Here is a 16,558-nt window from a genome sequence, read left to right on the forward strand (position 1 = left end):
CAAAAAAAACAAGAGATAAGTGTTGAGAAGAACGTGAGAAAAGGGAACCCCTCTGTATTTTTGACAGGAATATAAATCAGTATAGCACTATGGAAAACAGCTGGAGAAGGCAATGGCACCCCACTCCAGTACTCTTACCTGGAAAATCCCATGAATGGAGGAGCCTGGAAGGCTGCAGTCCATGGGGTCGCTTAGAGTCAGACACGACTGAGCGACTTCACTTTCACTTTTCACTTTCATGCACTGGAGAAGGAAATGGCAACCCACTCCAGTGTTCTTGCCTGGAGAATCCCAGGGATGGGGAGCCTAGTGGGCTGCCGTCTATGGGGTCGCACAGAGTCGGACACGACTGAAGTGACTTAGCACCATGGAAAACAGTATTGATATTCCTCAAAAAATTAAAAGTAAAACTGCCATATGATCCAGCAATCCCACTTCTGGTTATACATCCAAAAGAAATGAAATCAGTATGTCAAAGAGACTTCCATACTCCCTGTGTTCATTACAGCATTATTCACAGTAATGAAAACACAGAAATAACCAAAGTGTCCATTGATAGATAAATGGATAAAAATGGATATATACACATACACTAGAATATCATTCAGTCATTTTTAAAAAATGAAGGAAATTCTGCTATTTGGGACACATCAATGAAACGAGAGCTGAACAAGTTAGAGAAAAACATTTACTCCATGATACCACTTATATATGGAATGTATATCGCAAACTCATTGAAACAGAGAATGGCGTTTGCCAGGGGCTTGGGACTGGCTGGTCAAGAAACAAAAATCTCCAATTACAAGATAAATTAATTCTGGGGATCTAATGGCGTTTGCCAAGGGCTCGGGACTGAGGAAATGGGAAGAGGCTGGTCAAGAAACAAAAATCTCCCATTATGAGATGAATTAATTCTGGGCATCTAATGTACAGCATAGTGACTACAGTTAATACTATTATATAGTTGAAAGTTGCCATGAGAGTAAATCTTAAATGTCCTCACCACATACCCACACACAAGTGGTACTTATGTGAGGTGACAGAGGTATTAACTAACTGTACTGGGGCAATCATTTCAAAATACATACATGTACCAGATAATCACTTTGCACATCTTCAACTTATATAATGTTATATACCATTATTCTCGAGAAATCTGAGAAAAGAACAAGATCTTTAAAAAGAAACATGAATATAAAATGACAAATTAACATCTTTGTAAAAGTTGAAATACACATGAAATTTTAAAATACACCATGTATTATTTGTCCTGTTCAAAAGTCTTTCATAATAAATATTCCAGATGTAGAAAAATTCCACTCATTTTGCACTGACATTGGTCAAATACAAAGTGTATCAAAAAAGAATCCTCAGGTGAAGTACTGGGGCACATGTTATCTCTATAATTGCCTGTAATTTAATAATAAACTATTTTGCTTGCTCTGGTTTTGGCTTTGCTTTGAAATACTGCTTTTAGTATTCAGATTTTATATTAAGTTCTCATTTCATACTGGAGTATTCCATAAAAACATTCATACCTTCAATTCCTTAGTATTTGGGGGGAAAAAAAAAAACCTACAGTTTATCAGTGAATATTCTGAACTTGAAAACACCATCAAACACTATTGGGTAATATTTATATATACAACATTGAGATCTCATAGCAAGGTTAACAGTACTACACAAAATACTAAATTGTATGACCCAATCAAAAAATGGGCCAAAGAACTAAATAGACAATTTTCCAAAGAAGACATACAGATGGCTAACAAACACATGAAAAGATGCTCAACATCACTCATTATCAGAGAAATGCAAATCAAAACCACTATGAGGTACCATTTCACGCCAGTCAGAATGGCTGCGATCCAAAAGTCTACAAGCAATAAATGCTGGAGAGGGTGTAGAGAAAAGGGAACCCTCTTACACTGTTGGTGGGAATGCAAACTAGTACAGCCACTATGGAGAACAGTGTGGAGATTCCTTAAAAAACTGGAAATAGAACTGCCTTATGATCCAGCAATCCCACTGCTGGGCATACACACTGAGGAAACCAGAAGGGAAAGAGACACGTGTACCCCAATGTTCATCGCAGCACTGTTTATAATAGCCAGGACATGGAAGCAACCTAGATGTCCATCAACAGATGAATGGATAAGAAAGCTGTGGTACATATACACAATGGAGTATTACTCAGCCATTAAAAAGAATACATTTGAATCAGTTCTAATGAGGTGGATGAAACTGGAGCCTATTATACAGAGGGAAGTAAGCCAGAAAGAAAAACACCAATACCGTATACTAACTCATATATATGGAATTTAGTAAGATGGTAACAATAACCCTACGAGACAGCAAAAGAGACACTGATGTATAGAACAGTCTTTTGGACTCTGTGGGAGAGGGAGAGGGTGAGAGAATTTGGGAGAATGGCATTGAAATATGTATAATATCATATATGAAATGAGTCGCCAGTCCAGGTTCAATGCACGATACTGGATGCTTGGGGCTGGTGCACTGGGATGACCCAGAGGCATGATATGGGGAGGGAGGAGGGAGGAGGGTTCAGGATGGGGAACACATGTATACCTGTGGCAGATTCATTTAGATATATGGCAAAACTAATACAATATTGTAAAGTTAAATAAAATAAAATTTTAAAAAAATAATAATAAATTGTTACTGCCAATTTACCAATTTAGTTTGCTCCCAAACTTTTTATTTCTTGGAATACCACTCATAGGATTTACAATTAATATAAACTTATTTTACTCCTAAGAATACCTGTTAGCAGCAGAGGATGAAAACATATTTATAAGATGGCAAAAACTATGAGTAAGACCAGCTTATTAATCACGATTCCGCTTTTCTCCCAGATGCTTCTTTCTCAGTTCCCAGACCTGTACTTTCTACTCAGTATGTCAGCATGCCCCATTCTTGCTTTCCCCTTGATGGCAGTGGAACTCTTAAAACAAATGGTAACCAGCAGTATTGATTGTTAAGCTTTAATTCTCAGGGAATTTTAAATTCCTTTTTCCTGTTTCCCTCACTATTTAAATGATTTTCCTCAGCTTTTAGAATTCAAATAAACGTAAAATTTCCTGAGAAATGCTAGGAATGCCTTCCCACATGGAAATCCGATTTTATCCAGAGATCATTGCTGTGAGTCTCCAGAATCTGTCCCAAAGTGAACAGCATCCATTGGGAGTTACTAATCAGCAATATTCACCCAATCTTCCTATTTCATCTCCCTTGTATCCCAATTTCCAGAGATATCTGGTATTGCCTAGTTTTTGAGCTTTTTGAGGATTTACAAGGTAAATCTGATCTTCTGCCAATTTAGGGTTCATGAGTCTTGCGTGTCTAGATAAACTGCCATTCTTGTTTAAGCTTTTCAGTTTTGGGTGTCTAGATAAATTGCCACTCATTCTTGTTTAGGCTTTCCAGTTTTTCAAACTGTACTGCTCATCTCCTTGCCTGATGTTCTGTCCTTTGGACATAATTTTACTGTACTATACTTTACTTTATACAGAACTTTACTTTACTATAGTTTCAGTAGGGTATCAATAGGGAGCTAGATCAGAAGTTAATTTACCATCTTAATCCAATAAGAATCTTCACTTTTAACTCGTGTCTTAAGTGACTGTGTGGCATGCAATCTCAAAACACACTTTCAAACACTTAACTGGAGAACAGTCAGTAGAAAGTACCCAGAATAGTGAAGACAATGAGAAATACTTGAAGCTAAGGAGATTTACAAAGGAGAATATGCTGGGAGCCACAACAGCAACTTCAATAGCTAAAGAGCTAATGGGGGAAGAGAAGTTAGGCTTGTTCTCTGTGCCTCCAAGGAAAGCTAGAACCAGTGTGGGAAAACTGCAGGCCAGAGATCTCGACGAGACAGATAACTTAAACTCTTGCAAAAAGGAATGAACTGCCCCAGGAAGCCAGAAATCCAAGAACAGGCAGCACTACTACCGCTTACTCGGATACCACCAACAGCATCTAAGCCCCAGGTGGTTGTGTGGGCCAACCGGTGGCTGCGGCAAGACTCAAACTCATGAAAAACAAAGTTAATGGATAATTAAAAGCAAGAAGAATGATTTTACAAAGAGAGTCATTTTAGGCACACTCAAAGTTCTCAAATACAAAGCATTGTCTACACGTCGAATATACCAGGGTAATGACTGCCTGGTCCTAAACTTCCTTTTCTCAATCAGAATATAATTTTTTTCTACACTGAATCTGAAGTCAGATGTGCTTTTATCCTGAGATCTGAGTGGAAACGTGACAAAGTGATGAGTCCCCATGAGCCACAAACTTTAATATATCCCTGAGCCATCACTTCTTTACCTAAAATGCATGTTTGCTTAAAAACAGGTCCCCCTGCTTCTATTCTGCTCCCCTAGTCCAAAAAAGGAACAAAGAAGACATCAGAGAAGATGGAGCATAGCGACCAAGAGAAAAGTGGCATAATCTGAGGCTGTAGCAGTAAGCAGAGAAGCCAGATCACATGGAGGGGCTGGAAGGGTGGACTGTTGGTCAAACTAAATATTTCTGGCTTATCCTAAGCATAACGGTAAATAATAGAAAAGTTTCAACTAAGAGTTTGACATGATCACATTTTATATTTTTTAAAATAGTTTTTGTGTGAAAAATAAAGTAGAAATATCACATTTTTTTTGTTGGTTACTCGCTAAGTCATGTCTGACTCTTTACAACCCCATGGACTGTAGCCCGCCTGGCTCCTCTATCCATGGGATTTCCCAGGCAAGAATACTGGAGTGGATTGCCACTTCCTTTTCCAGAGGATCTTTCCAACCCAGGGATCAAACTTGCATCTCCTGCATTGGCAGGCAGATTCTTTATCACATTTAGGCAGACCAGTTAGGAAGCGGAATCCCGGTGAGGGATAAAGATAGTTTGGACTTGGATGACAGAAGCAGAGAGGAAGTAACCAGGTCTGAGAAAGTCTACCTAAAAGGTAGAATTAAGAGAATGCTGAGAGGTCTTAAAGATGACTCCCAGTATCCTGAATGAGCATCCGGATAAATGGTGATACCAATTCCCAGGGAAGTACATACTACCAGATAAAAATTAGGAATCCCTTTTTAAGTGAGTTAGGCTTGAAAACCTGAATCACCTAACTGTGAATGTCTCACAGGCTCCACTTCATCATTTCTCACTAAACATCTCCATTAAAGCTTCAAACTCAGAACCTGGCGATCAAAATCTGCATCTTTCTTCTGCATCTGCTCCATTTGCTGATTAATTCACGCTATCAACTCTGAGGGATGTTACAGATGGGGTTCCTGCCCACAATAAAGAATACTGGAATATAGAACACCTGACGTGCGTCTCTGATAAACGTCTACCAGATCACAGGGAGGGGCTGGAAGGGAGGATTCACAGACTCACCCATAATACTGCAGGTATTCCTTACATAAAGGTTAACCTTTAAGACTTAACTCCTAATTCTACAAACAGTTAAAACTATCTGAAAACAAATACAAGAGAATTAAAGGATGCTTTCATCCATAGACTGCTTTGCTAGGAGTAAGACAGCTTTGGGAATAGATCCAAAGAAAGTGGATTCTAGAGTTAAATGTCAATTCTTAATTAACTGTCCTGTTTTCCTGAAGTAAAAACTTCTAGTTCTTTTGCAGCAGACAATCTTTGTGTCCTGTTATGGCCCAACACTGCCCCCTGTTGGAAGGCATCACAGGCAAAAATGATCTTATTCCTAATGAAGTTTGTGAAAAAGTTTTGAGTTTCTGAAAGAAAATGAAAAGGGATTAGGTTTATTTTATCCTTTTTAGTCCATCGCATTTGAGTAAAAATCACTGATAAAGAGAAAAGGAAGGAAAATCACCTTACTGCTTCCCACAGTAAAAAGCACAAAATGACATTTACTTTTTGGTTACCTAGGCAATGGAAAGGTGACCCTAAAGAGAGCAGGAGGGAGTTTCTGAGGTGAGGTGTACCCTGGCTACAGTAGCAGTCACACTAATCTATCTATACGTGTATTACAATTTACAGAACTAAACCAAAAGGTAAAATAGTCAATTGTACCGCGTGATAAAGGACAGGACAGAATAAGAGGATAAAAATACTCAGCGCCACGTGTTTATAGAAAGGAAGAAAAATCATAAAGTTAGAATGCAAAAACATCAACATAAAATTTAAGTTTTGCTGTTTATACCTCAATTTGAGCTATAGAAAGGTCCTGATCTGACACAAGCATGTTGAAATATTTAATATGGACTTGGAAGCATTTCTAAAGGTTAATGATGTACACCAGCAGTAAAATCACTTTATCCCTAGCAAAAACAAGTCTGATGAAAGGTAACAATCTATTACCAAAAACTAGGAGTTAATATTCACCTTTCTCTGGTAACCTCAAAAGAAGAATTATAAAGGCATTTTATATGAGTGTGTTTAGTCTTATTCAAAAAGCTGGAGCATAAACAGTCCAGGCTGGATACTCAGCATCCATGTAATCTTGGTATTTTGGATGGCAGGGAAATCCCATACAAATCTAAGTTACGTTCAAGTTCCAAGAGTCTGGAGCACCCACACCCCTCTGGGGACCTTTCAAGTGCATCTGCAGTTGCCAATGAAATACGGTCCCAAGAGCCCACACAACAGATGACCCGCTGAGAGAGCCCAGATGACCAACTGACCCAAACTGAGAGCAAAAGCCTCATTAACACCTTTGTTCCTTCCATCTCTCCTGATAATACACTTGCTGTTTACCATGGGCTATGGACTGTAACAGTGATGAGGAAATATTAAACAGGGAGTTTACGAAAGACGTTAGAATTGGAGCGGAAGGGGAAGAGAGAGTCTGGCAAGCATGAGATCTTAGTTTTCTAAGATTTGGTGAGTCATACTGCTGTCTGTTTGTCTACACTTCCCCACTGATCGCAGAGAGGCCAGTTATTGAGAGGGATCCCAGTACCCACAACAACATAACACTTCCAACTTCAGGGGAGTAGTTGAAAAAATAATGGTATAGTAATAACAGAATAATATTGGTCATTTCCCACTCTTCACTAATTAATGACATGGATGTCTTTGCACTAAACTTGCCTGTCAGAAGCAGCAGTATTTACAACATACCAGAGTAATTGCCAAAGTATCCAATGAGATACTCAGCATAACAGAACAATCCAGACCTCTGCAATGATACAAGTCTGCAAAATCACCCCCATCTTACCAACTGCCATGACAAGTAATTTCCCCAAAAGATTGAAAACACAGAAAACAAACACTGAAATCAAACAACAGCAAAAAAAAAAAAAAAAAAAAGGCAGGAGATTAGATCATAAACAAGTTTGGGATCTGGGAACCTATCCAGGTAAACTTATTTAATCTGAATTCTAGCATGTAATTTTAAAACTCCAAGATTTCCAAAACCTAAGACAAAAACTCCCACATATCTTCAACCAGGAGCTGGCTCTTTGAATTCATATTTTTAGAAAGGTAAATGTGATCATTAATACATACCTAAATTACACAATTCTTTTAAGCCTCATATTTTATGTGAATGACAAAAAAACACTGAAGCAAACTGATAGTTCCTCAAAAACTCAAACCAAGAATTACCCTGTGCTGTGCTTAGTTATTCTGTCACATCCGACTCTTTGCGACCCTATGGACTGTAGCCCACCAGGCTCCTCTGTCCATGGGAATTCTCCAGGCAAGAATACTAGAGAGGGTTCCCATGCTCTTCTTCAGGGGTCTTCTCAACCCAGGGATCGAACCCAGGTCTTCTGCATTGCAGGTGGATTCTTTACCATCTGAGCCACCAGGGAAGACCAAGAATACTGGAATAGGTAGCCAATCCCTCCTCCAGGGAGTCTTCCCAACCCAAGAATCAAACCGGGGTCTCCTGCATTGCAGGAAGATTACTTACCAGCTGCGCTACTAGTAAGTAATCTCGGAAGTCCGAGAATTATCCTATGACCCAGCAATGTCACTTAACGGTATACACTCAAGAGAACTCAAACAATAACTGTGTACCAATGTTTATAGAAGCACTATTCATAATAGCCAAAAGATGGAAACAACCCACATATCTATGAACTAATGAATGGATAAACAAAATGTGATATATGCATACAATGGACTATTATTTAGTCTTAAAAAGGAAGAAAATTCTGCAATACGCCACAAGGATGAACCTGAAAGACATGATACAAAGCAAAATAAATCAGACACAAAGAGAAATACTGTATTCCAGAGACAAAGTGGAAAGGTGGTTACCGGGGCTGGAGAGAGGGAGAACTGGGGCATTATTATGTAACAGGTTATACAGAATTTCAGTTCAGGCAGATAAAGGTTCTGGAGAGGATGGTGGTGACAGTTCCACAACAAAATGAATGCACTTAATGTCACTGAATAGTACACTTAAATGGTCAGAATGCTAAATTTCATGTTATGGACATTTTACCATAATTAAAAAAAAAAAAGCAAATACTATAGCAAGAAACACACAGTCCTCCTGACAAATCAGGCCATATGGAAATAATGAAGCCTCAGGTATTGCATGTAAATTAGAATTTTACATGGGAGCTATTTTCTAGGGAGCTATGATATATAGTTTTCCTCAATTACTCAAAATGTTCAGAGACCCTAAAAATACCTGAATTACCACTACCTTTAAATCAATGAAATGAGAAAAACAAACACCAAATAATGTTAATAGGATTTTATAAAACTACTATTCCCAGCATGTCACAACCAATACAGAACCAGAATAGTTACACTCAAGCTCTGCACACATAAAATCTTCAAATAAACTTCTGCGGGCATGTATTAAGTACCTCTATGTGATGACCAACTGTCCAGCACAGCTCTCAAAAATCTAATGCACTATACTAAACATGAAGATGAGAATAAGAAAATAACTAAGTGTTATAGAAAGCTTAAAGAACAAAGCTGAAGCAGATTTTAGCATGTTTTTCAAGGCAGAAAGACAGGGAGGCACAAGAGTCTGAAACAATGAACACTCTACAGGCACACTTCTGAGATATTGTGGGTTCCGCTCCAGACTGTCACAATTAAGTGAATATTGCAATAAAGTGAGTTACATGAATTTTCTGTTTTCCCAGGGCATGTGATAGTTATGTTCACACTATACTACAGACTATTAGGTGTGCAACAGTATTATATCTAAAAGCAAAATATCTAATTTAAAAATAGTTTACTGCTAAAAAAAGAAAAAGCTAACCATCATGTGGGCTTTCAGAGTCACATCTTTATGCTGGTGGAGGGTCTTTCTCTGATGTTGGAGGCTACTGACTCATCAGGTGGTGCTAGTGGTAAAGAACCTGCCTGCCAATGCAGCAGACACGTAAGAGACATAGGTTCCATCCCTGGGTCAGGAAGATCCCCTGGAGGAGGGCATATCAACCCACTCCAGTATTTTGCCTGGAGAATCCCATGGACAGAGGAGCCTGGCTGGCTCGTAGATCACACAGAGTTGGACATGACTGAAGCGACACACACACACTCTGAATGATCAGGGTATGAACGCTGAAGGTTGAGGTGGATGCAGCAATTTCTTAAAGTACAACAATGAAGCTTGCTGCATCCACTGACTTTTCCTTTCCTACATGGGTTCTCTGTAGCAAGTAATGCTGTTACACAGTATTTTACCCACAGGAGAACTTCTTTCAAAATTGGAGTTAACCTCTCAAACACTGTCACCATTGTATCAAATAAGTTGATGTAATATTCTAAATACTATGCTGTAATTTCAACAATCTTCACATAATCATTGGGAGTAGGTACTATCTAAAGAAATCACGTTCTTTGCTCATTCATAAGAAGCAATTCCTCATCCATTAAAGTTATATCATGAGATCACAGCAATGCAGTCACATCTTTATAGACTCCACTACTAATTCTAGCTCTCTTGCTGTTCCCACCACATCTGCAATTATGTCCTCCACCAAGTCTTGAACTCCTCAAAGTTATCCATGAGGGTTGGAATCAACTTCTTCCAAAGTGAAAGTGAAAGTCGCTCAGTCGTGTCCAACTCTTTGTGACCCCATGGACTTAGCCTACCAGGCTCCTCTGTCCCTGGGGAGTCTCCATGCAAGAATACTGTAGTGGGTTGCCATGCCCTCCTCTAGGGGGTCTTCTCAACCCAGGGATCAAATCCAGGTCTCCCACATTGCAGGCAGATTCTTTACCAGCTGAGCTACTCGGGAAGCCTGACGGTGTAATACCTGCTTTCACTTGAACACTTAGAGGCCACTGCAGGGTTATCAATTAGTCTAATTTCTATATTACATTTCAGGGACTATGGAAGCCCAAGGAGAGAGGGAGAAACAGGGTAAAAGTCAGTTGGTGGAGCAGTCAGAACACACAAGTTTCTCAATTAATTTCATTGTCTTATATGGGCACAGTTCATGCACCCAAAAACAATTACAATGGCAACATCAAGGATCACAGTTGACAGATCACCATAACAAATTAATAATAACAAAGTTTGAAATATTGTGAGAATTACCACAATGTAACATAGAGACACAAAGTGAGCAAATGTTGTGGGGAAATGGCACCAATAGAGTTGTTTGATGCAGGTTTGCATCAGAGACCTTCAACTTGTAAAAAAACACAATAATCAAAGCACAATAAAATAAGGCTTGCCAGTAAAGCTAAACGTAGTACCAGCAACTCAGACAAACCAGGTAACTAACATGTCGGTTTCTGTAATTCCTATCATTTAAGAACAGTATCCCAAACGACCACCCAGAAGCCTTTTAAGGAAAACATTCACAGTACTGACCACATAAAAACGTAAAGCATTAGAATAGTAAAATACAGAAAAAAGTTAACAAGTAGTCTGAAAATATCTGTCCCATATCTAACAGCTAAGGGGCTAATATCTTTACAGAAAAACCTCCTACAAATCAATAAGGAAAAGGCAAAATCAGCAGGGAATAGAAAAATTATATAAACTGTTTTCCATTGCTTCATCTTTCAAATCTTAAAATGCTGCTCACAGGATCTTCGCATCAATTTTCCTGAGCCTAGTCTTTCACGCTTAGTAATTCACTCTGAATTACTCCCACATATCTGTATAACATGGTCCCCAGGAAAAGTCAAAATTAAGCTCATGTGCTTCCCATTTAAAGGAACTATTGTATAATCCCGAAGACTGTCATACAGGTGATGAAAGACCTGACCTAGAATATATAAAGCACTCTTACAACTCAATGGTAAACAACAGCTTAGTTTTTAAATGGGCAAAGGAATGGATAGACATTTCTCCAAAGAAGATATACACGTGGCCATAGCACACAAAAAGATGCTCAACATTAGCCATCAGGGGAATACAAATCAAAACCACAACGAGACAATGCTTCACACCCACTAGGACAGCTAGAATTATAAAAAAATTAAAAAGATAATAAGCGTTGGCAAGGATGTGAAGAAATCAGAACCTTTATACACTGCTTATAGGAATATAAAATGGTGAAGCTGCTTTAAATTCAGAGAAGGCAATGGCACCCCACTCCAGTATTCTTGCCTGGAAAATCCCATGGACGGAGGAGCCTGGTGGGCTGCAGTCCATGGGGTCGCTAAGAGTCGGACACGACTGAGCGACTTCACTTTCACTTTTCACTTTCATGCATTGGAGAAGGAAATGGCAACCCACTCCAGTGTTCTTGCCTGGAGAATCCCAGGGACGGGGGAGCCTGGTGGGCTGCCGTCTATGGGGTCGCACAGAGTCAGAGACGACTGAAGAGACAGCAGCAGCAGCAGCTGCTGCTGCTTTAAAAAAAAAAAAAAACAAAACAAAGTCTGGTAGTTCTTCAAAATGTTAAATGTAGAATTACCATATGACCCAGGAATCCTACTCTTACGTACATAGCCAAGAGAAATGAAATCATTATGCTCACACAAAAAAAATGCGTACACCAACGTTCATAGCAGCATTATTTACGATAACCAAAACAACTGAAATACCCATCAACAGGACCAATGGATAAGTAACTGGTGGTCTATCCACACAGTGAAACAATATTTAGCAATAAAAAGAAATGAAGTGCTGATACACTTCAACATGTTAAGCGAAAGAAGACCACATGGTTTATTATTTATCAGCCTATTCTAGAATTGTCCAGAATTGACAAATATATTTATATATTCAGCAGATTAGTAGTTCCTTAGAGCTAAAAGTGGGGTAGGGTAAGAAGGAACTCAAGGGAGACTGCTAATGGGTACAAGGTTTCTTTCAGGGGCGATGAAAATGTTTTAAAACCGTGGTTGTCAGTTGTACAACTTTGTGAATGCACTAAAAAGCAATGTGTATTTAAAAATTCCATGGTGTGTGAACTATATTTCAATCAAGCTGTTATTTTTCAAAAGGACTGCAGGTTGGGCTTTTTCTCCCCAATTTTAACTCCATTTTCCCCCCAGTTCCTAAAACAGTGTCTGGCAATAACCATGAAATCACTAAATTCTGACTGAATGGAAAAGTAAATTTCTAAACGTGGGTAAACCATTATAAAACACTATCATAGCCAAAGAGATGAAATTACTGCAGGATGGCATGACAGGAGCATACAGCACGTATGTGTACGTGTGTTTCCCATGAAAGGAGATGAGACTGAAAAATTCAGCATAAACAAGACTTTGAAGTGTCTTCAATCCACCCAAAGGAATTTGTACTATCCTGAATCAATGGGAAGGCCAGTAAGGTTTTAAGTAGAGGATTAACAGTCAGATCTGTGTTTTAAATGTGTAAGTTCAAGTAGAGAGTTGTTTATGTCCAAAGGTGAAGGACAGCAATGCCCCTCAGGTGAGAATAAAGAGGAATGAGGGGAAGAGACCAGGAAAAGTAGCAAAATATAATACTTGTGGATTTTCTAAATTACAGCCCTTTCCACACACCCACAGACTGACAAACATGCATACGCACGCTTATACAAACACCCGAAAATCACTTAAACGCTGAAAATCACTTCTATGGTCAGCCCCCTTACGGAGCTCAGCTGTGATGGAGACGAATTATCATGACCACCGAGCCAGAGTATTCTTTTACACAATCATCTAGGCAGAGCCTCTCTCAAACTGTTGTAACCTGGGACCACCGACAAAGTGCACAGTTCCACCTCTTCACAAATGTGCTCCTGGAAATGCTCACCAAGGACCACGAGGCAAGGTCAAGATTAGCCCACCACGGGTCCCCCAATTACGCAGCTCCAGGAGGTCGCGACCCAGCAACAACAAGGAGGTGGCCCCTGACGTGCTGCCCTAGAAACAGTTCGCCCCTCGGGCAAAAGCGGTCTCCAAAACGACGGGAACAAATGCTTTTGGAGTAGGACTGACCCGACTCTTTTCTCCCGCGTGGACGCTAACCTGTCAGGCGTAGAAACACCTAGCCACAGAGAGCGCGACAGGCCCTTCCGGAAGTGGAGCGTGTGGGAGTGGGTGGGGCAAACGCCGGCGGGTGGACACGCCCCGCGAGGAGCAGTCGAGACTTCCGACGTCACCTCCTCTAGGGGCTAGAGCAGTCAGGACGCACTAGAGCAGTTGAATGATTGCAAAATCACGGCGCCAAAGCGGCGGTATCTCAGGCTGAAATTGGTTCGGCTGCCCGGCTTCTCAGAAGCTTGTCGAGCGCGAGAAGGGCATTTGTCTTCTCAAATCTCAGCTTTTTGTTTTGTGCACACCATTAGGCCCCAACATACTGTCAATCCATCAGCGGTTGCCTAGAAAATTTAAAACCACTGGTTCCTATTGCTCCTCGCAGGGATCTGGCGCTTCAATTGACCTCCAAGGATGCGAAACCATGGGCCATCAGCCCCGCTCTGGCACTGAAGTCCATCTTGCCGATTCGACTGAGGAACTTAACGCTAATTTTTTTATTCATTAAATATTTATTAAATTCTTACTGTGCTCCAGGGAATGGATTGTTAAGAAAAAATGTAATGGTCTCGGTTCTCATGGAGTTTAGTAGCAAAGTGCATTGGTACTGCTGCTGCTGCTAAGTCACTTCAGTCGTGTCCGATTCTGTGTGACCCCATAGAAGTCAGCCCACCAGGCTCCCCCGTCCCTGGGATTCTCCAGGCAAGAACATTGGAGTGGGTTGCCATTTCCTTCTCCAATGCATGAAAGTGAAAAGTGAAAGTGAAGTCGCTCAGTCGTGTCCGACCCTCGGCGACCCCATGGACTGCAGCCTACCAGGCTCCTCTGTCCATGGGATTTTCCAGGCAGGAGTACTGGAGTGGGGTGCCATTGCCTTCTCCAGCATTAGTACTAGTAATTACTTAGTAAATCTATCAGACTCGTCTGGCAGTATGTAAGTGTTCAATAAATGTTAGTTATTATTATTTTCATCTTGATTATTTCATTGTCATCATGGCTACTATTAACGTCACCCTTTAATGACAAGTTTGAAGTTCAAGTGTTACCTACCACCCAGGCCCTTGGATTCTTTAATCAAAAGAAACTGATAAAGGCCAGAGAGAAACAGAGCAGACCATACGGAAAAGAGAATTAGTAAGCTCAAAGACAGAAACCTAGAAATGATACAAGTAGAAGAGAAAATTAATATTAAAAAGAAAGAAGAAAAAAATGGGGACATTTTGACACAGCTACTTTGAGAAAACAATTGAGCAGGCCATTACATCTTATCATAAAAGTTAAGTGTAAACTAGACAATATTTACCTCAAAGACTAATAAAATTAGCATTAGGTAGGTTGGAATGAATGTCTTTTCTTCCTTATCTTACATACTGTCATCATGAAACTGAGTCCTGACTAGTTTGTTTACAAGAAATTTTACAGTAAAACTTTCAGTTTTAAGCCTGGAAAAGTTCTTTGTAATCTTTACCAAAACATCATCTTTAATCCAAAGTCTATGCTTCCTCTATATGTTTTTTAACGGGGAATTGCATGGATCTACTATCGTTTTATATATAAAACTTATATCTGTTATAAAAAATTGTACCTGCTCAAATATGTTGGTTGTTGAAAATGGGGACATTTTATAATGATAACGAGGTTAGATCATCAAGAAAATTTAACAATTCTAAACTTGTATGCTTTTGAGCTTTGGTGTTGGAGAAGACTCTTGAGAGTCCCTTGGACTGCAAGGAGATCCAACCAGTCCATCCTGAAGGAAATCAGTCCTGAATATTCATTGGAAGGACTGATGTTGAAGCTGAAACTCCAATACTTTGGCCACCTGATGAGAAGAACTGACCCATTGGAAAAGACCCTAGCGCTGGGAAAGATTGAAGGCAGGAGGAGAAGGGGACGACAGAGGATGAGATGGCAGGATGGCATCCGGATGGCATCACCGACTCAATGGACATAAGTTTGGGTAGGCTCTAGGAGTTGGTGATGGACAGGGAGGCCTGGCCTGCTGCAGTCCATGGGGTCACAAAGAGTCAGACACGACTGAGCAACTGAACTGAACTGAAACATGTATGCAACATATATCAGAGGTTTGATATATGTGAAATAAAAACTCCAAGGAGAATTAGAAAAACAACAACTACAGTGAGTGATTATAACATTCATCTCTCAGTGATCAGAATTAGATAAAAACCTCGATAATAGATCCATGCAATTTCCCATTTAAAAAAATATATAGAAGACTAGAAAAAGATTATCAACCAACTTGCCCAATTTATAGAACACTTGACCTATTTATCAACCACCTTGACTTAATGTCTCCTAGAACACTGCACTCAATAACCATAGAATACATATTTTTTAAAATGTCTATGCTTTGTTCACCAAGATAAACCATATGTTAGTTTATGAAACAAATTCAATAAATTTTAAAAGACTGAAATCAGGCTTTATACTTTCTAATAATAATGAAATTAAGTTAGAAATAAGTAACAGGAAAATATTTGAAAAATCCCTAAATAGTTGGAGATATTTACGGGACAATGTAGAACTTTAAATACTTGTTTTCAAAGAGAAGAAAGGTGAAAATCTGAGTTTCCACCTTAAAAAGCTAGAAAAAGTGATCAGCATCATGGCATTATGAGATGCCTCTCCTTTGATCTACAACCAGAAAACATCCATAACTGAACAGAGGTGTCCCTGCCCAACACATCAGGCTGGCCAGAGAATGCCACACACTTGTACACTTAAAGGTGGGTAGATGGAACACGTGGAAGAAGTGGAACCAGGGAAACAAAAAGGCAAGAATTCTGGAGTGGGTTGCCACTTTCTTCTCCAGAGATCTTCCCCACTCAGGGATCAGACCCATGTCTCCTGCATAGGCAGATGGATTCTTTACCACTGGACCACCTGGGAAGCAGGACAGACGGGATAAAGGACAAAAAAGTGCTGATTGTCAAATTATGCAGCTTAGGTGAGAGAAACCAAAAAACCTGTGCTATAGCGCCACCTACTGGGAACCAAGAGAATAGCCCCTAATTATTAATCTATTTAATCATTATTGTTTCAGTCCTCAAGTCATGTTCCACTCTACTGCAACCCCATGGACTGTAGTCCACCACGCTCTTCTGTCCCTGGGATTTTCCAGGCAAGAATACTGGAGTGCGTTGCCATA

At 39.8% G+C, this 16,558-nt stretch overlaps 1 protein-coding gene across 32 annotated transcripts in view; it reads right to left on the bottom strand.

The window, feature by feature from the left end:
* The window catches only part of COA1 (cytochrome c oxidase assembly factor 1), an 80,070-nt gene extending 66,635 nt beyond the window's left edge, over nt 1-13,435 (bottom strand). For 12 of the 32 annotated variants that reach the window (XM_086396085.1, XM_086396067.1, XM_086396080.1 and 9 more), the window contains exon 1: nt 13,381-13,435. The gene's annotated coding sequence lies outside the window, so the exon portion shown is untranslated. Of the gene's footprint in view, nt 1-13,165 lie in introns of all 32 variants that reach the window. The other 20 variants (XM_086396086.1, XM_086396072.1, XM_086396084.1 and 17 more) reach the window with 2 other exon arrangements.
* Between the last annotated feature and the right edge of the window lie 3,123 nt (nt 13,436-16,558).

Source organism: Bos grunniens, chromosome 4 (genome assembly GCF_055505025.1).
Source record: "Bos grunniens cultivar Pamir isolate PY7600 chromosome 4, Bosgru_T2T1.0, whole genome shotgun sequence".
NCBI lineage: Eukaryota > Metazoa > Chordata > Mammalia > Artiodactyla > Bovidae > Bos > Bos grunniens.